General features: G+C 33.8%; 1 long non-coding RNA gene across 1 annotated transcript; it reads left to right on the forward strand.

The window, feature by feature from the left end:
- Nucleotides 1-677: 677 nt before the first annotated feature.
- LOC109153618 lies at nt 678-24,667 on the forward strand. The gene is made up of 3 exons (XR_002049551.1): nt 678-811; nt 4,155-4,159; nt 24,565-24,667. It is a non-coding gene; the product is annotated as an uncharacterized LOC109153618 (long non-coding RNA).

Consider the following 24,667-nt stretch of genomic DNA (forward strand, 5'->3'; position numbering starts at 1 on the left):
AACAACGTCGTTTTGGCTAGGACGCCCTGTTGCACGATATAATTTGCCAACTTTAGTCTAACATTTTCTGTGGGCTTGGGTCTGATCTTGTATTGGTGGAGTGGTTTTGGGATTGTTTGATTTGGTTTAGTTTTTATTTTAGAAGGTCTGATCTAGATAAGCTTGCTATTGTGAACTTTGAAATATTAGATAGTACGTGGACAAAAAACACACAATGAACTCTTTTAATTAATTATAGTTTTATTTATACTTTAAAATACAATTTCAAATATGATTACAATAATTAATAATTGTAACTTTTTTTTTAATGCCGACTGTATTATATTGTTGTATCTATTCAAACATTACTTTCTCAACCTAATGAAGCACAAAAGGTCAACAACGCCTTCATTACGGCTCGATCTTATGACCTCCCACATGAGAAAGGTCAAAACATGTCATCTAAGCACAATATATGTGCTTGGCAATTGATAATCATAACTTAAATAAAGAGACAAGTTAAAATCTCAGCGATATGATGATTTGTATGATAGTTGAGTATTGCAATAGTTGGTCCACACAGTTGTGTGAACTACGGTCCAAAAATGACGTCGTTTCGTGTAACTTTTTTTTCACGTAACCCAATGCAACATACATTAATTTGCCTGAGAACTAAAGCCATGGTTTGTGAACGGCAAATTATACCATGGACCAAGGTTTACACTGCATTGTAGACCTTGGTCCAAAAATAAACTTCAGATTCTGTATCTATAGTTAACACATTCTGTACCTGCAGTTGATACTTTATGTACCTGTAGCTATCATATTATGTGTCAGCAATTATCAAGTCAGATTATGTATCTATATAGTTGACACATTCTGTACCTACAGGTGATAGTTTTTGTACCTGTAGGCTGTAACTATCATATTATGTTTAAGCAATTATCAACTTATTTGTTTACATATACAGAAACGGTTAACTGTAGGTATAAAATGTGTTAACTGAAGGTACAATCTTTTTGTATTAGAGTTCATAGTACAATATCAACAATGGTCCATGGTATACCAATTCGTTTATGAAGTGGCCGGATTGCATTGCATGATTCCAACTCTAGTCTAGAATTTTTCACTTTGACAGGCCTTGCTCCACTAGAAGGAACAACAACCTTTTATTCTAGCCCATATATATATATATATATATATATATATATATATATATATATATATATATACTAGTATATTTTTATGCGCGATGCGCAAAAAATAGGTACCCAATACTAATACATTTTATTAAAATTTTAAATTTATTAAAATTTTAGATATTTAAATTATTTTAAATAATAATAATAATAATAATAATAATAATAATAATGATGATGATGATGTAAATCATTTTTATAAATTTGATATTTATATTTTATGTAATAATTAACATATAACTCAAATATATAATGTTTATATATTATTATTAATGAAGAAGATAAGAAAATATATGGTGAATGCATGTGCATGGTAATAATAGTGGAAAAGATAACGAAAGTTATAACGGTAGGGGTATGTTTGTCCAAAATATTTTAATGTACAACCTTTATAGCATAATGTACAAAAAAACTTAACGGAAAAAACGGACATAAATTAGGGGTATAACTTTCATTCACACTTATTATGTTTTTAGATTTAGATATATATATATATATATATATATATATATATATATATATATATATATATATATGGGCAATGTTTAAAATTCTTGTCTAGACAATCCAGCCCAACATTATTTCCGAACGATAAACTCATTCAAATGGGCATTTTTACTTTTTTTTTTTTAATTATTATAATTGCTTAGTAATATTATATGTGCTCATATGCCAATGACCTTATAGTCTAGTGGCACGAAGTGATTCTTTCAAATGAAGGTCATAAGTTCGAACTTCAGTGGGGTGGTATTGACTCTGTGCTTCAGTAGGTTTAGAAAGTAGTTATGAACTAACAAAAAAAAAAAAGTGCTCCTACATGTATTTTCCTTTTTACTCTTTTTGACATAACATTTGATTCATTAAAAAAAAAGTGTAATAAATTTGTTACAGTAGGTTGAGAAAGTATATGAACAGATACTACATTATAATAGAGCCAATAACATTCAAAAAAAAAATGTTACTAATGAAATGTGTCAATACTTTAAAACAGAGTCAATATCCATTTTAGTCCATCAACTATTAAGTATTGCTTAATGGTAGGGAATATCCCGACCGCCATAGCTCTACCACGACCGAGGTGCCTTTGTCTTTGTCTTTTTGTCTTTGCAGGTAGCAGGTCGGGCTTTTTATGAAGAACCCGGTCGGGAAGCGACCGGGAATGGCCCGAGCGGTAGTGTCGACCACCGAGCGGTAGCCCTTTGGCGAGGGAGCTGATAAAGGACACGTGGCGGCTCTCTGTGGCGACAGATAGGGCACCCGGGAGGATGACACGTGGTGGCTACGTGGAGAACATGCCGAACGACCGGATTCTTGTCCAAGGCACAGCGGCTATAAATACCCACAGTAGCTACAGTGTAGAGGACTTTTGGACGATCGATAGGTTGTTACTAGAGAATCCCGACCGCAGTCAGTCGGCACTCAGAGCAACCAAGTAGATTGTACTTAGGGCCTTTACCGTGATCAAGAAAGTCTTTTACTTGCTTTAATTGGTCTCGGGTTTATTTTATATTGCTTACGTAGAATTAGCAGTATCATTTTGACGCCGTCCGTGGGGACCCGTGCGAAAAAGCAACGTCTTGACGAGCACCCGATCTCTTCGCAATCATGTATCCGTGGGCTCACAACAACTTCGCCGACGACCAGGCGGACGCAGCGAGTTCATCTGGGCACCATGCCACCCAACAGCAAGGTCAGACGGTGGAACTGAATCTTAATCTCTCACCGCCGCATCCGTCTAACACATACCCGGTTGCCCAACAACCGGTGAACTACATTCAACCGGGATACCCAACACCCGGTCAGCCATATCAGCAACAGCCGGTGATGTACCCCGGCCAATATCCATACCCGGTCCCACCTCCGTCGTACGGGTATTGGCCTGGCCAACCGATGTACTATACTCCCCCGGTTGGGTATCCACCATTTACGCCTGCTTACACGGCTCCAGCCGCCGCCCCTCCAGTTCACCCGACCGCACAGGTAGAGCCGCAGCGTCGGTCCGCTTCCAGGGCTCGACGCTCAGCTCATTTGCAGTTGGGGTCGGGGGGTGCTGATGCGATGGAGGCACCAGGGCAGGCCCAGCAAGCAGCCGAGGTTCCTGTCCAAGCGGAGGACCCCGAAGAAACTGCCCGAGCGGCAGCTTTTGATCGTCTTCGACCGGAGATGCGTCAGCGTTTGGGACCCCAAGACCCGAACTGCCAGCAAGAAGACGTGCAGATGCAGGAGGCCAGCCAGGAAGCCTCATCAGGGTATAGCGGGTCGAGGTCTCACCGACGGCGACGCGCTCGGGATACAGCCCAAGCTGCTCAGGCCGCCGAGCTCAACGAGACCCGAGAATTACTCTATAACCTCCAGGCGGAGTTCGCGCAATTCAGAAATGCGCACCCTGCAGCACCCCCGGTCGACCAACCGACCCTACACCAGACGCCTTTCACAGCGGCGGTGATGGCTGAGCCCTACCCGCTTGATTTAAAGGTCTCCGGAGAGAAAACTTATGATGGCCGGACAGACCCCGAGGCTCACGTCAACGACTTCTACAGCAATATGACTCTGAAGGGCGTCTCAGACGCCTTAATGTGTAGGGATTTCTATTCCACGCTTACCGGTCGGGCGGCGGAATGGTTCCGAACTTTGCAGCCGGGTTCGATCGACAGGTTCGACACCTTGGCAATCAAGTTCGTGAGGAAATTCATTACTTCCAAAGTGGTGAGGAAGTCTTATATGTATCTGGAGAAGGCCAAGCAACTTGAAGGCGAGAGCTTGACCGATTTCCTCATCAAATGGAAAGCGGCGGTCGGGGAGGTCGAGCCCATGGACGATGCGACTGCCACCCACATGCTACACATCTCTCTCCGGGCGGGGTATTTATATCAAGATTTTATTTTACATCCCCCGGCTACTTATGAGGAGGCCCTTCGAAGGGTCACGGATTATGCCAATGCTGGCGAGGCGAACGCCGTAAAGCGCTCGCAAGAGGTCGGGTCTTCGTCCCGTAAATCGGCCGGCCGGGCGGAACACCGATCGGGTGATGACCATCCCCGATCCCGCACCAGGCCTGGCGAGTTTACGGCCTTGAACTGATCTGCAGCGGAGGCCATGCAGTATGCCCAGTCTTGCAATCTCATCAAGCTTCCCCATCCCGATCGAGATGGCCCTGATAAGAGTAAACATTGCGCTTACCACCGATGTGCTGGCCATGACACTGAAGAGTGTACCCACTTGCGCCAACTATTGGAGGATTTGCTCAATCTTGGGAAGTTGGACAAGTGTGTGGGGAGGAGAGAAGACCCCAAGAGGAATACCGATCGGAGAGATCAGCGGCGCTCCCATCACCGCTCGGATCGGTCAGGTCAGGACCGAAGAGACGATCGAAGAGATGATCGTCGCGATGACCGACGGGACCCTGACCCTCCATCTAGCAGCCGACCAGCAGGAAAGCCGACCATCCACGTTATTTTCGGTGGATTAGAAGATGTTTCCCGACCGCGGAGTAATTGCCCGGTCGCCATAGTGGATTCCCGGGAGACCGGGAAGAGGCAAAAGATGGAGCCCATAACCTTCACCCTGGAAGATCAACGCAGCAGCGGCGACCACGGCATGGAGGCGCTCGTGGTCATAATTGATGTGAAAGGAACGGATGTCCAAAGGGTTATGGTCGACACTGGCAGCAGTGTGAACGTCATTTATTTGGACGTGTTTGAAAAGCTTGGACTAGACAGGAAGGAGCTGACTCCGGTCGGTGTACCACTGTCTGGCTTTACCGGGGCTCTTATTTACCCCGAGGGAAAGATAACGCTCCCAGTCGAGATCGGCACAACCCCGAAGTCGATCAAGACGGAGCTAGAATTCGTTGTGGTCAACCTCCACTGCGTCCACAACATTATCTTGGGCCGACCCGCCATTATGAAGATCGGTGGGATAATTTCAATGCCTCACCTGTGCATGAAATTCCCCACCCCCAATGGGGTCGGTGTAGTCCGTGGCGATGTCCAATCCGCCCGGAAGTGTTACACCCGAGCGGTTAACAGACGCGATTCCGGTTCGTCTTCCCGGGTAAACACCATAGCCAAAGAGGAGGCTAAAGATCGGAAGGAACAGCGCGTTTGATCATATTATGAATTTTCTGTTATGAGATTATGAATTTTATGAAAATTCATAATCTTATAACAGAAAATTCATAATAGCATAACAGAAAATTCATAATCTCACAACTGAAAATTCATAATCTCATAACAGAAAATTCATAATCTTATAACAGAAAATTCATAATCTTATAACAGAAAATTCATAATCTCATGGTTCCAAAGTGAATCAGTGAATGTGTAGGCATGGTTCCAAAGTGAATCAGTGAATGTGTAGGCATGGTTCCAAAGTGAATGTGCATGCATGGATTCATAATTTATGAATGTCCGTGATTTCGGACGGGAATATGTAGGCATGGTTCCAAAGTGAATGTGCAGGCATGAATTCATAATTTATGAATGTCCGAAATTATGAATGTAATGAAAATTCATAATCTCATAACAGAAAATTCATAATCGCATAACAGAAAATTCATGATCTCATAACTGAAAATTCATAATTTCATAACAGAAAATTCATAATCTTATAACAGAAAATTCATAATCTCATGGTTCCAAAGTGAATGTGTAGGCATGATTCCAAAGTGAATGTGCAGGCATGGATTCATAATTTATGAATTTCCGTGATTTCGGACGGGAATGTGTAGGCATGGTTCCAAAGTGAATGTGCAGGCATCAATTCATAATTTATGAATGTCCGAAATCTTTGTTCACCTCAAATTAAAGTGAAACCGCAAAATGTGAAAATAAAGAAGAAAAGTCACGCAATTAATTAAGAAAAAAAAAATGATATACTAACACCATTGGAACCGTGTTCACCATGAATGGTGAACACGGTTCCATGGCATAACGTCCCGTAGTACATAGTAGTTACTTTTATAGTCAAATATAGAAAACTGTTTGAAGCTTTTTATTGCCTATCCTATACAGATTACAGAAACCCCATATGCTTTTAGTCATAAAATAGTAATTTCTCATTATTACTCATTATTATTATTAAAAATAAAATCTGTATATATATTGGGCCATTAATTAAAAATTTTATGAGTTGGTATTATTATTCACACATATATATAGTATTTACATTATTAGTAGACGTATAAGATTTGTTTATACAATATAGTAGATTTGATTTTTGTAAAATATTTTAATAGTAGTTTAATATCTATAATTTCTTAGAATCTATATCTATACTTCTATATACCTATACTATACTACATATTATTAATAAAATTAAAAATTCTCATCTTCAATTTTTCCGCTCAAACTTTTGTTAATATTAATTAATTAATTTATTCCCAGCAGTAAACATGGGCATGCGGATTTAGCTATATGGGCGGTAACTAGCTAATCCACGTTATCTTTTTTAAAATATTATATACGAAAAATATTAACCTTACTTTTTAAGATTAATTATCTTATCACTTCTTTATATTAATATGAATTTTTTTAAAATAATAATAAATAATATAATTAAAGACAATTAAATTGAACCAAATAGCAACAAATGTTTCCTCAAAAAAAAAAAAAAAAAAAAAGCAACAAATGTAAAATTAATTTCACTTAATTGGACCCAATAGTAAATAATTACAAATGAATTTGTTTCTAGGTGATTGTACTTTGTTAGTAAATAGATTATTCTACATGGCTTTCAAAAAAGATTATTCTACATGGCTTTTAATCTTTAGCCGTTAACACATGGAATTCAGATTTGATTTTGGGATTTTAGTTTTATTTTAAGAACTAGAGTAGACGGAGGACTAGAATTACAATTGTTTTAGTTAAGTTTTAGCGGCGATTTAAAGAACTGCCGGTAAAATACACATTAAATTAAAAATAAATTAATATTTTGTGAGTTTTAGTATAACTTTAGTGGCGATTTTTCTAACTGTCGCAAAATATTCATTTAGCGGCTGTTATATATATAACCGCCGCTAAATATGTGTCGCTAAAAATTTGATTTGTTGTAGTGAATATAGATTATCAAATTATATATATAGAATTATAAAGGATGTAACAAATTTTGATAATTCAGTCAAAATTTTGTTTAATTCAATTAACCAAAACTTTCAAACAAAATTAATCGATAACTGGAATTCGTTAAAATACAAAATAGTTTTTTTTTTTCTTTTTCAAAACTGAAAAGTTCACTAACTGATTAATTAAACTTTTTTTATTTGATCGATTAGTTCAAGTTTAATTAAAGTTGGTATACTGTGGATTTTTATTTTGTTACTAGTTGTAAAAACGCACTATGTGCGATTGAATAATGTTCAATGAAAAATAAAAAGTTAGTAAAATTAAACGATTGAAATAAAAAAGAAACACATAAATCTGATAAATATTAGAAGATAAAATTTTACTTTTTAATGATAAAAATATTAATATTTAGCATAATTTTTAAAAAATTGCATTGAACCTAGTAGCTATTGTATTTCAAAAACATTAGATTTAGTTTTTAGCAAATGCAATTGATTTTTCTTATAATTTTTTTTATTATAATTTGATTTTAACACCAATAAAATAATAAATGAAACCGATTGAAATATTTTTCTGACAATAAACCAATGATGCATGTATTCTACATCAAATAAGATACAAATGAAAAATAAATTTCTTTAAAAAATTAATAAGAAGTGAGTTTTTAATTTAAAAATTAAGTTAAAATAAATAGATGTTAGCCAAGCACCTTGTGCTCAGATGGCATGTAGTGACCTCTCCCATGTGGGAAGTTATGAGATCGAGCCTCAGTGGAGGCGTTGTTGACTCTTTGTGCTTCATTAGGTTGAGAAAGTATATTTGAATAGATACTACAATGTAATAGAGTCAGTAGCATTCAAAAAAAAAAAAAATAGATGTTAAATTTACATATAAGAAAATCATATTAAAATAAACACATAGTATTTATTAAATAAAAATTACGCTTTATTAGTGTATTGAAACAAATATGCAAGTTTGAGAGATAGTTGTAGGACATGGCCGGATTTTGGGCTGTGCAAGCAGCCCAACAGCACAGGGCCCCAAATTTTAGAGGGCTCAATATTTAATTTTTATTTAACTAGTTAAGATATTATAAGACATAAAAATTACAATTAATTTTGAAAGATTACATAGAGGAATGGTAGAAACATGTGATTATTGTGTTTTTTTTTGGGAGGTCTAAGGTTCGATTCTAGCTTTTGACATCTTTCATTTTTTTAAAAAATCCTTTTATTATTATTAGAAAAAAATTAAACTTTTGATAGAGCCTCATTTATTTTAAGAACAGGGCCACACAAAATTAAAAACCGGCCTTGTTGTAGGAAAAAATTGAACCAACTCGATTTAAGATAACATAACAAAGCAATTGATACTATGGCTGGGCTTACCCACGATATCAAAAGCGACCTGAGAATAGTTGTAGGAAAAAATAAAACCAAGTCGATTTAATCACAAAATAATATTTATATATATCCACACGAATATAAATAAATAAATAAATAAATAAATAAATAAATAAATATATATATATATATATATATATATATATATATATATATATATATATATATATAAAAGATCATATGAGAACATTTGCTTAGGTTAGAACGTGAGAACAAATCGTGTGCATCCATCTAATATTTTTTAATGGTATATATTAGATTAAGTGTGTGGGAATGCGAATTAAATGTGTGCAAACGCGATTAAGTGTGCTCGCACACATTTAATGCGCGTTCGCACACACTTAATCTAATCTATACCATTACAAAATATTAGATGGATGCACATGATGTGTTCTAATGTTCTCATCTAAGTACATGTTCTCACTGGAACCCTACGCTATATATATATATATATATATATATATATATATATATATATATATATATATATATATATATATATATATATATATATATATATATATATATATATATATATATATATATATATATATATGTTTAAGTTCCAATGCGGGTGAATACTTCCCGTGCGGTTGTGCGGGTGATTAATGTGCGCGAATTTTGTACTTAATGTGCGTGAGTCTTGTGTTTCAGGTGAGTGAGGTTTGTGCTTAATGTGCATGAGTTTTGTACTTAAGGTGCGTGAGTCTTGTGCCTAAGGTGCGTTAGTTGTGTGCTTAATGTGCGTGAGTGTGTACTTAATGTGAATTGAAATTTTAAAGTGCATGAGTTTTGTGCTTAAAGTGCGTGAGTTTTGTGCTCAAGGTGCGTGAGTCTTGTACTTAAGGTGCGTGAGTCTTGTACTTAATGGGCGTGAGTGTGTACTTAATGTGAGTTGTTAAAACTTAAGGTGCGTGTGTTTTTGTGCTTCATGTGCGTGAGTTTTGTGCTTAAGGTGCATGAATTTGTGTTCTGAATGTATTTTAATTTGTTTGTATGTTTAATGTGCGTCTGTTTTGTACTTAAAGTGCGCCCGTGTAATGCTTAATATGAGTCCACCCGCACAACCGCAAGGGAAGCACCACCTGCACCTGATCCCTTCCCTATATATATATATATATATATATATATATATATATATATATATATGTATGTATGTATGTATGTATGTATGTATGTATGTATGTATGTATGTACGTACGTACGTACATACATACATACATACATACATACATACATACATACATACATACATACATACATACATACATACATACATACATACATATATATATATATATATATATATATATATATATATATATATATATGTATGTATGTATGTAACTTATAATCCTCCAGATTATAATATTATAATTCCAACCAAAAGAAACGAAAATGAAGGAAAGATGGTTAGTACGAGTCGAAAGAAACACTATTTTCTTAAAATCTTATTTGCTACCTCTCAAAAGTGCTAGGAGCGTTATAGCCTAGGTTTCTAGAATAAAACGTACTAAGGTTCAATGTTTGAGCACCCAAACGAGTGAAGCTGGCAAACTAGAGCATGGACAGAAAAAGACAAGAGCGGAGTAGGAGCAGAGTTTTGAAGAGAAGAAAATTTGCTAGATTATAATTCTAACCAAAAGAAACGAAGATGAAGGAAAGATGGTTAGTACGAGTCGAGAGAAACACTATTTTCTTAAAATCTTATTTGCTACCTCTCAAAAGTGCTAGGAGCGTTATAGCCTAGGTTTCCAGAATAAAACGTACTTAGGTTCAATGTTTGAGCACCCAAACGAGTGAAGCTGGCGAACTAGAGCATGGACAGAACACAGAAGACAAGAGCGGAGTAGGAGCAGAGTTTTGAAGAGAAGAAAATTTGTTGTGTGTGTTGTGTCTCTTGTTCACATAAACCTACTACCCCTACACAAGCTTATATAGGAGATGGAGTTCTTAATAGCATTCATGGTGGCATTCAATACACGTTTTGTAACATCTGAAATAACAACCATTATTTGAGATTTAATTCAAAATTTAAAATTGAAATTAATACAAAATTAATTCCGTAACAGAAATGAATTGAATCTCACAACAGTCCAGAACAAATGCTTAGTTTGGGATTTGATTTGCACCTCCTGCGCGCGAAAGGGAACATCTATGCTATACAATTCACTAAGCCTTAAAAAGACTCTTGTATAAATAGTGGTGCAAATCGACTTCCCAAACCAATGTGGGACAACAACTCATCTTTTTCCCTTCATTTTTTCAACTTAATGGGTCTACTTTGAGACTCAATTTCTCATTCACCCATTATCCGTTTTGAGCGTACAATATAACAATCTCTTCGTCTCACTACGAAGAATCCAAATCCACTTTGACCCGACCCAAATTGATGATGAACCCCATTAATAATTGTACCACAAAATAGCCACTTAAAATGTCATTTTAATGCTATTTTTCTAACCATAGTTGAGGAACGTAACCTCCAGAGTCTTTGAAAGTCATATTATTGGTGGACGCTGTTGGTTTCCCTAGAACATGGGAAGTTAGGACTAATTAACTAAGGGGGTGTTTGGTTGGATGTAGTTTAGTTGTAATTGAATTGCAATTCAACGAAGGCTTCAATTACAGTGTTTGGTTGGAGGGAATTGCAATTCATGGGGTAACCCCATGAATTGCAATTCAATGCTTTTGGGAAAGAAAAAAGTGTGTGAAATGATAAAAACACCCTTGTTAATTGTTATTATTATTATTACACAAGGACATTTTAGTCTTTATACTACTTTTTCCTTCTCATCCCCAATAATTCTATTCTTCCCTACCAAACAATGTAATTTGAATTCCTACATTATTCCTACCTTATTCTTTTCTCACCGAATTACAATTCCTTTGCTTCCTAATTCCTTCCTCCCAACCAAACAACCCGTAAGTATTTTGGGGTTGCCCCTCTTAAAAATTATTACTAAATTAAACTATAGTTATTGAAACAATATAAAAGTGTTGTAAAATTAAAAATATATTTATAGAAACTACATATATACATATGTAATATTGTAATCATGTGTTTGTATTTTACATAGTGAGGTTATAACTAACAAAAACAAAAAAATATATATATATATTGAATGTTAACTTCGTAAAAAAATATAAGGGTATGTTTGGTTCATGGGTTTAAACACTAAGAATAGGTATAGTTAATGTTTGGTTGACAACTTTTTAAAACACAACTATGGAATTTGTTCATCCGTTCCATTAAAAACTTTATTCCCTAATTAAAAAGGAGTATCATTTCATCTTATTGATAATATGATTTTTAAGTACGAATTAGTGCTTTTAGATTTTTGTTTTATTTTTTTTGTTCATATATACTGGTGCTTTGGATGTCATTATATTAAGATCAATCGTCTTAATTTTTTATTTTTGTATTTTTAAAACCTTTATTCTCATTATAGGGTCATACATAACCAAACATCAATATTGGTAATCATTTCAATTTCACCATGCTACCAAACATGCAAAATACTTTCACCAAAACCCATTACCATTACCAAGTATTTGATTCTCATTCCGGTTCGGATTCCCTTGTACGAACCAAACACACCATAAATGTACAACACAAAGAGCACCAAAGAAAGTATTTAGTACTACTCATACAACTAATAAATTTTTAATTTCAGTTAAGGATTAATGTTAAAAGATAAAATTGAAAATAAAGTATAAAGGAACAACACAAATAACAAACAATTAGGGTGTGTTTGGTTCATGGGTTTAACTATCAGGAATGAGAATCAAAGTTATTGCTATTATTTGGTTGACAGTTTTCTAGAGCACTACTATGAGATTTTATTTGTTTTTAAGGCAATACTATAGGATTTGATTACCCCATTAATTAGAAAATTAATTCCCTAATAAAATAAGAGTTTCATTCATTATTCCCCCTCCTAATTGGTAATTTGATTTTTAAGTTTGGATTAACGCTTTAAGATTTTTTAAAAAAAATTTTTTTGTTCATATTTGATGGGGATATGGGACCCTGGGGTCCATTTTATTAGCAAAGTATTTGACCCAAACGGGGGTGGTGAGGGAAGGAAGTTGGCCCAAGTCCTATTGGGTTGAGAAGACAAGGGGGTATAGTGGTCCAAAAGAGGAGAGAGAATAAGTTTCCGGCCGGTAACTGACCGGCTAGGTAGCCGACCGGATTCCCGGCGGGAGCGGTGCGCGGCCCGTCGTGCCGGCGGTGCCTAGTGAAGGATGGGGTTGGCACTTGGCTGGAGTAAAATGGAAGGAAAGAGGCTGCCAGAAGGGATTAAACCCAGGATATCTGGCATAACCAAGTGCACCTCAACCCACCAGCCCACGACAACAATTATGTACCATAGCGCGACAGCTTATATTTGTTCCGACATTTTCGGGTTGGCAGCCCTTTGACCACCGGGTCGGCGGCGGGGTGGTGCCCCCCCCCCCCCTCTTTCCCGAGAGGGTGCGGGGCGGTGTGCGTTGCTAGGGCCGCGTGGTGCGGATGGTTTGGTGTGGCGCTACGGCAAACGTACCCGCTTGCGTAGCGATAAATGGAGGAGGGGTATGCTATAAATAGGGGTCCTGGATCCTTAGCAATGGGCACGCAACAAAAACAAGACAAGCATTACAATCTAGTGGTCTTTAGTTTATAATTTTAACCCAGCTACCTGGGTTCGATTCCTATTAGTAGCTATAGAGCGGCCACTCCGTGGGTTGCCATTCTAGGCTTGTACGTATTATTTTGGGGGCGCCCAGGATCATAAAGCTATTCTTTGCCTACCCCCGTTCTATATTTCTATACCCGGTTTATGGTGGATATGGTCCCAATAAAACCATCAATATTGGTGTTTTGATGTCTTTATATTAGAATAAATTGTCTTGATTTTTTGTTCTTGTATTTTTAAAAAATTTATTCCCATTATAGGATCATACATAACCAAACAATAGTATTGGTAATCATTCTAATTCTGCCCTACTACCAAACATTCAAAATACTTTCACCGAAACTCATTATCATTGCTAAGTATTTAATTCTCATTCCATTCCGATTCCGATTCCAAGTGCGAAACAAACACACCCTTAATACAACTTATATTACCAATACAATTTTTCCATTGTGATTAAGAATTAACATTATCATATATTCCGACCTTTTGTTACTCTCTTGTGGTCACGAGGACTCCTAGGTGGTGGCTATCTTAATTGTCAACTTTCTTGATGTTTTTGGTCTGTGCATTTTCCCATCACTCAAAAAGGCAACGAAGAAAGAAGAGAGAGTAAAACTTTGGTTGTGGCTCAAACCATGTAAAGCCAATTCCATCTCATCTAGACCTAACCCATCGACAACATTAACGTTTAACAGCTCAATGTGTTTTAGCTTCTTGTCCTCTGACGTTGACCCATCGTTTTGGGAACAATGATATTCGTCCTTGTTTCCGATAATTAGTAACTAAACCTAATCCTCACTCACACCACTTTCTTTTTCCCTTCCCCGTTTAGTTGTTTTCGGACATGATATGATATGTATGTCCCTTCTTAATGCTCTATCTGCATCATATAAAATAATGGTGCCATCTACTTACGTTTATAAGTATAATTTGGAACGTGTATTTCTAAAACACAGAAAGATTTTTATAATGGGATAGGTCCCGCTAGAACATTGAAGTCGTTGAATGTAAGAGTTTGATATCAAAAAGTTTAATACAATGAGATATGAAAGGAAACCGCGTAGCTTTAGATGCTAACTCTAGCCTTAATTGTGTCATAAAACAACACTTTGCTTACGGGTTATATGCTAATTGAAGCAAGAGACTACCCTTTTGATATTAACTAGTATTTTCACCCGTGTGATGCACAGAATGTATTTGTTATAATATATTAAAAATATTTGGATCAATATATAATTATTTAAATTAGAACAACAAATATTACATACTGCAATTGAATGTATAGTTTGGATCGTTCATGTGTTTTTATGTTATCATTGCTTGAATTTGAGCAAATAATTGCTCAAATTGATAGCTAATGTGTAGATGTACGCATGCGGTGCTGTAACTTCGGAGATTTTATTTATCATTGTTTAGTATTTTTTTTAAATTAGGCAAATGTGCACGTTCTCTAACAGCTCAGTTATAAGAATGAATTCACATCCTAATTCATTTGTATGGAAAATATATTTTTTGTCTAGATAAATAACAATTTTGTCATTTAAAAATAAATAATATCACATATGGTATTTACACATTATTGAAACCTCTTTGTAGATAACATTGGTAGTAGCAACACAATCATGTCCATCTTCATCTAGAGCTAACACAGTCCGTCCATCACAATATGTGACTCAGGTGAAATATATAATGGTAGATCAATCAATTAGTGATCCTTTTATATTTGGTAATATCAGATTCATTTTTAGCCAAATATTCTTTTTTATTTTCAGTCAATTAGAAATTAGATGCAGTGATATTTTTACCTAAGTTTTGTTCCATTTTTAATTGATGATGTAGAATATTTTTATTGCAATATTTCGTCTAATTTTTAATTTATGTTCCATTTTAATTAAAACGTAATGATCTGACAATTTCTTTTTTCATTTTAGTCAATTATGAATCATTTTTTTATTCGCAGTAAATTATTAATATCATTTCCTTTTATATTTTCAGTCAATTAGTATATAGTTTTGTTTTGATTAATTATTATATTATTAATATTATTTTTATTGTAATTTTATTTTAGTGTTACATTATTGCATAATAATAATAATAATAATAATAATAATAATAATAATAATAATATAAATTTTCTTTTAGAGCATTTTTACTGTGCAGCCAAACATTAAAAAGAAAAATATTTTCTGAATAATAACTCATTTTCCAAAAATTATTTTTCTACTTTCCAAACGAACTTTAATATCTATACAATTAATTTTTTTAAATGTCATAATAGTTATTAGATAATGGCCTTGTTTGATTATTGACAAATTCGTCAAAATTTTATCAAATTCGTCATTTTAGCATTTCATCTTTAATCAATATACCAAAAATATTATTTAATAACTGACCAATTTGCTCCAAACTGCTAAAAACTAAAATAACACATATACATTTTGAGTTAATATTTCCCAGACACCCCTAATAAATAATTATTTATAAATAATAAAAAAAAAAACTAAAACAAGAAGCTTAAGCTAAGACTTCTTAAATAAGAGCCTTTTTGTTTATCAATACTTGTCCACGTTGATAGGCAAGCAATTATGTTTGGAAGATGAGCAATATGTTTGGAAGAGGAGCATTGCTCCTCTTATATAGCCTCAAGAGCTCCTCCTTCCAAACATTTTTTTTTTTATGTGGGATCAAAATGATCCCCCACATTTACAAAGGGCTCCATCTTTTCTTTTTTCTTTTTTTTTTTAAATTTTAATTTTATTTTATATATTGTTTTGTTTTGATTATTATTATATTATTATTAATATTATTATTATTGTAAATTTTATTTTATTATTACAATATTACATAATAATAATAATAATAATAATAATAATATAATTTTTTTAAGACAATTTTCTGTTGTGCAGCCAAACATTAAAAAAAAATTTTAAAAAAAAATTAAAATAAGAAGTCATTAAGCAAAGGCTTCTTAAATAATAGCCTTTTGACGTCTCAATATTTGCCCACGTTGATGGGCAATCAATTATGTTTGGAAGAGGAGCATTGCTCCTCTTATATAGAGGAGCTCAATAGCTCCTCTTTCCAAACATTTTTGATGTGGTATCAAAATGATCCCACATCATTTACAAAGGGGAGCCCGTGGTTCCCCTTTGCATCTTTTTTTTTTTAATTTTAATTTTATTTTGTGTATAGTTTTATTTTGATTATTATTGTATTATTTATTAGTATTATTATTATTGTTATTTTATTTTATTATTACATATTACATAATAATAATAATAATAATAATAATAATAATAATAATAATATAAATTTTCTGTTGTGCAGCCGAACATTAAAAATAAAAAAAAAATAATAAAAAATAACTCATTTTCCAGAAATAATTTTCCTACTTTCCAAAGAACTTTAATATCTTAATTTGTTAAATGTCATAACTATTATTAGATAATGGCGTTGTTTGATTATTGACAAATTGGTCAAAATTTCAACAAATTCACCATTTTAACATTTTGTCGTTAATCAAAATACCAAAAATATTATTTGATAACTCAGCATTACTCCAAACTACTAAAAACTAAAACAACACATATACATTTTGGGTTAATCTTTCCTAAATCCCCAATAATAATAAAAAATAAATTATTAGGTTAATATTCTTATTATTATAATATTATATTAACAATAAATTATTGGGTTAATATTCTTATGAATGACTGTTTAGATAGATTTTGATCGATAATATTAAGCATTTTGTATAGACAAATAAGAACTCCAAAATTATTTAAAAATTTTTAATATTATTTGTAATAGCCAAAATAGGATTTAGTAAGGTCAAGTCGAAAGATATACTAATGGCAAAGGTGTAAAATGGAAGACATTAGTTCATATGACCCTAAAACACTTGAGATACATGTAGCAAAGAGCTTATTGATTGAAGTAAAACAATAAAGCTTTAAAATGGAAAATCTTGATCATTCTCGGAAGAGCTTACAATTCATCATAGCTCCAAAATTAGCAAACCCTACATTGGCAAGGCTAGAAGTCTAATTGAAGTAAATTAGCAAAGCTTAAATCAAACAATAGAAAACTTAGTTTTTTTGGCTGAACTAGCTCTTAGACGGTCTAAAAAGAAACAGTAGATATGAATATAATGCTCAGTAGACCTAAAACAACGATAACCTTAAAGCTTCGGTAGGGGAGGAGTTTCGAAAGACCTTGTTCATGATGAGTTAAAGTCTACTAGCAGAGCTATATATATGGAGCGAATGAGATCTACCAACGGTATCTCAACAAAGTAAGTATAAGTTTGGAACAACGAAACATACCTTAAAGTCAATAATAACAAAGAAAAACTAAAGTATTCCCAAATTTCTAGAAGAGCTAAAGTACTAGAATGTTGGAGAATGTCTACCGATAACAATCATGGATCTACTGAAAAAAAAAATGGTCATTGGACACAACTATCAAGAAAGATCCACAATATCCTGACAATAAGGCAAAAAGATTTTTTTTTTTTAAATAATAATAAAGCACATTTTTTTGTAAAAAGAAAACATGCATTCAAGAAGAACTTTACAGCTATTTTTAAGAGATGACAACTTTGGGACATAGTTGCTCACCTACCAAAATCACTAATGGGCATATTTGAAGGTTTTCAAATCCCTCAAATGCACTTGTTGCTTAAAGCTTGAAGAATAACTTTTGTATTCTTGAATATTCAGCGTTCTAGAGAGATAAATGATGAGTGTCAATTATGCTTTATTTTGCAGGGTGTTTTAGTGGTCATTATTGCCTTGTGTGAGTCTTTTTGGGTTGAATTGTATGCTTAATTGATTTATTTTCATATAAGTTGCATTTGTGGACTAACATTGGAACACTTTTGCATTTTCAGGGCATTTGAGTGGTTGTAAGGCATTTAGAGGCAAGAAAAGGGCAAGTGAAGAAAAACATGAAAATCTGGGAGCTGTACGAGTGGTTGTATGCCCGTTCATGCCCTCGTACACAAGGAGGCCAACAGTTGCACGACAGGGGCATGATCGTGGCAGCTACCACGACCATGCAGGGTTCGTGGCGGCTCTAGATCGCGGTTATAAATAGAGATTGACGAGATTTATTTTGGGGATCATTCCATTAGTTTAGAGTTACTTTCTCTCACTTCTAGACCAAGTTTCAAACTCTCTCCAATTGAGAGAGAATATATTTTCTAGGGTTCAAAAGGAATTGACAACTTTTCTTCAATCCTTGGATCTCCTCTTGCTTGATAGGATAAATCTTGTGGATTGATTGTGAATTGCATTTGAGCTAAGTATAATTCCTGCATTTCTCTCTTTAATTTCATCATCCATCTCTATTGCTAAGCTCAATTGTTGTTGACTTTCAATCTAGACCATTCTTGGCTAAAATTGCTTTGTGAATTGGATTATATTCTCTTGTGATTGTGTATGAATTGATTGAGGTAGAATTGACTATGTGTTAATACTTTATTGGAAGTGGAATTTGTAGGGACTCTTGTATGAGGAGTGTGCACATCATGCAATTAGCCTAGGGATGAGTGTGCTTACAAGAGATTGAGGCACATTCTAGCCTCAGCTCCTTCCATTTCATTTCCCACCTTAGATCCGAGAGGACAAAGTCTGGAATGAGGTGTAGAAAAAGTATTTGTTAAAATGTCTCATAGGTGTAACATTATCACTTGGGTGCTCTGTTACACCATGATAAGCCATCAATACCTAGAATGGTTATGGCAATAGCAATCACCTCACAAAGATCACAAATCAACATATAGCTTCAATTTGATCTCACAAAGGTTTCTTCATTGCATATGACCAAGGGAATGTCAATCCAATTCACCCCATAATCACATTGTTTACTTTAGTTTACTTGCTTGCACAATTTACTTTACATTGCACTCTACACTTTATTCCTTGCTCTTGTTACCATGATCTTGCCTAGCTTTCTATCACAAATGTACGCTTGTGCTTAACCACACACCATTCAATTCCAAGTGTCCATCCTTTGAGAACGACATTCCTGAAAAACCACATTTCCCAACCTATTTTCCATCCACCTCTACATCTACAACTTATCAATAAACGAGCTTACTCAGCTATATCCAACATTCAAAGATTCAACTTGAATCATCGAGATTCAAAGTGTTCATGTCCAAATTTCAGACATACTCAACTTGAGAAATGTTAGAAGCTTTCCACTCAAAGGGGCTTCGTGGAATTTCTTGTGGCCCTATGGCGGGGGATATTTCTTGGTAGAGCTTTTCTTGAATTAACGGATTGTTAACTAGATTCGCCATGATCCTCTACAACGCGATGGCAGTTGTATCAGTTCTGCCCTTAAAAAATTTATTGATCAAGCTAACAACTTCCCCTTCGTTGAGCTTTTGCTTTTCTTCTGGAAACTCTAAGTTCAAGAGAGAGTTTACGTACACCACAACTTTGTCTTTCACCATGCTTGGACTGAGCTCAAACATGAATTAGGGGTATGAGAATCCGCTCCTGTTCTCGCCAGGTTTCTATCGATTCTTTCTGTTGACTGGGATTAAGGTGGTTTTGGGGCTGAACAGGCAAAATAGATGAACAAAACTAGAAAAGATTTTTTTTAAAAATGACAATGAGACCAAATTACCCTTGCCTAAAATAGAGCTTCGTTGAAAAAAGGTACCAAAAGAACAAAGTGTCCTAAATTTAATAGTTTGGGACTAAATGTGAAATTGTAACAAAAGGTAAGGGAGCGCTGCAGGCGCGGTTGTGCGGTTTAATCTGAGCCATTCATCTCGTGCGGGTGAGCGCTTCAGGTGCGGTTGTGCGATTTAATCTGAGCCATTCATCTCGCTTCAATCAATGTCCAAGATTACCAAAATTTAAAAAAAAAAAACACGGTGGCAATTTTATAATTTTTGCATCTAGGTCAAAATTAAGGTGAATGATTTTGTGATTAATGTGCGTAAGTTTTGTATATAAGGTGCGTGAGTCTTGTGCGTAATGTGCGTGAGTTTTGTGCTTAATGTGCGTGGGTTTGTGCTTAATGTGAATAGTTGTTAAAACTTAAACAGTATGTTTGGTTCACGGAATGAATTTGAAGGGAATAGGAATGTCATTCCACAGGGAATGGAATACATAAAGAATAGAATAAGAATTGTATTCTATAGTTTGGTTGGCTTTGGGAATGGAATACATAAAGAATAGAATAAGAATTGTATTCTATAGTTTGGTTGGCTGAAGGAATAGACTTTAGTAATTGTATTGTAGTATGTGTTCATATACTTTCTCAACCTACTGAAACACAAAGAACCAATAACGCCTCCACTGAGGCTTGAACTCATAATCCTCCAAATGGAAGTCCAACCCGGGTACCATTAGTAATAACGCCTCCACTTGTTAACTAATTTCTCATTAACAATATAATGTACTTTTCTATTGATTGATTTAGTCTTTGATAATAAATTAGTGGGGTAAACTAATTTATAACATCGGTTATAAGTTATGTCAGGAAAGATTTTAGGAGGAAAAAATTTTGGAAGGGAACAAAGTAATATTTATTGGTATAGTTTAAAAAAAGTGGGATTATAATTAGAAGTTGAAATAAATTAAATGCGCGAATGATGAAATATAAATAAGAGTGATGATGATGACGTGAGAGGTGGTTCGGATAATTCCATTCAATTTAATAGATCATTCCCTTAGGTTGTGGTTATAAATTCCATTCAATAATAATGTTCGATTATGTAATGACTAATGGGAAAGTGAAAACGTATGCAGGGTAGGAAGATGCAAGAGATTTGAAAATGGCATATATCACATATGCCCTTTTTGTATGCGATAGGGTACGGTGGTCCTGTAGTGTCTTAACCCAGCAATCAGATTTCGATTTTCCAAGCTAATTAAGGGTCAATTTTTATATTTATAAATGAAGCATATGCTTCATCCCACCACGTGGTCCATAATTTTTTTTTATCAGATACAAATATGTGAATTTTTACTACCTCATTTTTTAGAAGTAGGATATTAGATTTGACCCTTTAGGGCTCGTTTGGTTCACGGAATGTCAGATTACCTTAGGGAATGTTAGATTGTTGGGAATGTTAGATTCCTATGTTTGGTTAAAATTGGGGTATGTAATATAATCATGTTTGGTTTAGGGTTATCTTTTATACACACTATAATATCCTTAACATATTTTTATATATTTTAATAAATTTAAAAATTAAAATAAATAAATAAGATAACGGTATCATATATAATTACATGATTTTAAAATATTAACTAAAATCTTGAACTTGAGAAACAAAATTATTTTATATGCTAACATAACATAATAAAAATAAAAATATATATAATTACAAAAATAATTTTATATATATATATATATATATATATATATATATATATATATATATATATATATATATATATATAATAATAATAAACTAACATAACCAAGATTATCTTACATTACCTAAGATTTTGAAGAGAATCACATTCCCTTCAAAATCCTATGTGGAGGGAATGTTAGATTCCCTGAGATAATGTGAACCAAACATAGGAATGTGAGCTTTAGAATGTCACATTCCCTTGGTTATGTTATATAACCTGAACCAAACGCCCCCTTATTGAGTTTATCCGTCTCTATTTAACAATTTTATCTCTCAGCACTTGTCAATCTTTATTAGGACTCTATAAGTTGTGTCTTAGTGTAGTTTTACTTCTATACTATATGTATAGGACTATTGTGTTATCAATGATTATTATTCATTCAATACACACGTTACTTCAACCCTAAACATTCATCTGGTATCAACTAGTCTGGTTTATTTTTGGTGATGGCTTCCCACGGTGGCGGTTCTGATGCATCCTCCGAGCGCACCGTTACGACTGGTGATCTTTCTGCGATTGCTCCAACTTCTTTATCGTCAACTCATCATATGAGAATCCTACAGAGTATAGGAGCTTAGTAGGTGCTCTAAAGTATTTGACAGTTAATAGGCGTTACTTGTTCTTTGCAGTGCACCAGTTGTGTCAGCACATGCACTCTTCATCTACAGCACACGGGGTACAGTTGAAGCGTGTGCTAATGTATGTAAAGGGTACTATGGATTATGGTCTTTGCATCCCTCAGAGTCCTCTGCTTTGCATGCCTATTCCTCTCTGTCCAACCATGGAGACAAAGGGGACCCCTTCGTCTCCGACCAGCCATGGAATAGCTTCTCCGTGGCTACCGGGAGACGGAGGATCTCCAGCTGTTTTTTTTTTTTTAATTTTAAAATAATTATTTAATTAAAAATTATTTTTAAATAAAGGAACTGACATGTCAACATATTAAGAGGTAAAAAGGTCATTTTAAGTTAAATTGTAAGAATTTGTGTTATTCAGGGATCCAATTATAATTTTTTTGAATTCAATAACTTAATTGCAATTTGGTGTGTAGTTAGATGGCCTATTTGATATTTATTTATTTATTTATTTATTTATTTTATTTTTTGTCTGCTTCTTCTTTTTTCATTTTTCTCTTCTTTAATTTCTTCTCTCTCCTTCATGTATTGAAAAAAAAAAAAAAAAATCAACAAAAAAATCAAGCCAGTGGTACCTTCAAAACGATTAGTTAATGAGATAAAATAATAAATTAAATCTAGGTACCTTCCCAGTGGTTGATGGACAAGACATGTGATCTCTCGTCACCTTCTAATAATTACCAAAGACTTAATAACTCCTTCACTTGAAAGGAAAGTGATATTACCAATTAAAAACATTTCTCCCAGTCCCAGTAGGAGGTTGACTGGTTGAGTCTATTTTCCTAGCTGCTGCTAGTCTGCTACTATTAAACCACGTTTAGTTCGCTAGAAAATATTTAAAGATAAATGGAATTGAAATTTTATAAAAAAATAAATTTAAAAAAAAATAAATTCTATTATTTGATTGGTATGAAAAAAATTATTGAGAATACAAATTTCATTATTTGATTGAATTTAGAATGATAAAAAATAATAGGTATAATAACAAATATAGTCCTACACAACAATAATACTTTATTAAGTATTACTTAAATATGTTTTTTTTTTTTGAATGTTACTGACTCTATTACATTGTAGTATCTGTTCAACCTAATGAAGCTTAAAGAGACAACAACGATTCCACTGAGGCTCAATCTTATGACCTCCCACATGAGAGAAGTCACTACATGACATCTAAGCACAATGTGCTTAACAGTTTAACATAAAGTGTATATTTTTAAATGTATAATTTCTATTTAAAAAGTGTATATACTTTTAAAAATATACACTCTTTTCAAACCACTTGTATTAAGTAAGTCCAGTATATATATATTCTTGAAACCCCTACAATTTTCACTCCCTAATATATATTTTTTGTTGAATAGAGAGATTCTTTATTAACTCAATGTGGATTAGTCAATTCACTACTAATCTATGAAAATAAATAGTTTTTTTTTTCTAAAAAATTATGAGTGTCTAAAAACACGGTAATTATAGGGGTGGGAATTAACACATTTGGTACTTACAGTTGATAATTTCTGTACATGTATCTATCATATTATGTGTCAACAATTATCTAAAAATAACTTTCAGATTCTATATCTATAGTTGACACGTTATGTACCTGCAGTTGATAGTTTCTGGACCTGTAGCTATCATATTATTAGTCGAGGACACGCGCTTTGCGCAAAACGCCATGCCCAACAGTCAATTATTATATATGTTCTAATTTTTATTTTTATTTTTAAAACGAGTGTGTTCTAATTTTTAAATAATAATATATATAATTTTTAATAATTGTTATATGACAAAATAAATAAGAATACATAATTAAGTTATTTAGATACCAACATGATATACAAGAATTGAATTAGGAACATGCGGGAGGACATTATATTTGGTTTTGAGGGAGAGAATGGGGATGTTAGCAAGAATAATGTAGTGGTTTTCTAAAAAAAATGTTCAAAAAAAAAAAGAAAAAAAGAATGGAGTGTTGGAATGATGGAGAAAAAAGAAGACAAAGATCACATCAAGGCAAAGAGGAAGAAGTCAAAAAAAAGTAATGGTAAAGTTGTTATTTCTTTAAAAATTGAGGGCAATTAAAATGAAAAAATAAATCAAAAATTAGATCAAAAAATTTCATCCATTAGATTTGAAATCAATGATAAGCAAGGGGTGCCATTTTTGAGGGGCAAATGGCAACTCCTAAATATAAGTATAGGGGAGATGTGTGAGCAATTATCAAGTTATTTGTTTATATGTACAAAAACTATTAACTGTAAATACAAAATGTGTTAACTGAATGTACATAATTTTTGTATCAGGGTTCACAATGTAA

This window comes from Ipomoea nil, unplaced genomic scaffold (assembly GCF_001879475.1).
Source record: "Ipomoea nil cultivar Tokyo-kokei standard unplaced genomic scaffold, Asagao_1.1 scaffold2516, whole genome shotgun sequence".
Classification (NCBI taxonomy): domain Eukaryota; kingdom Viridiplantae; phylum Streptophyta; class Magnoliopsida; order Solanales; family Convolvulaceae; genus Ipomoea; species Ipomoea nil.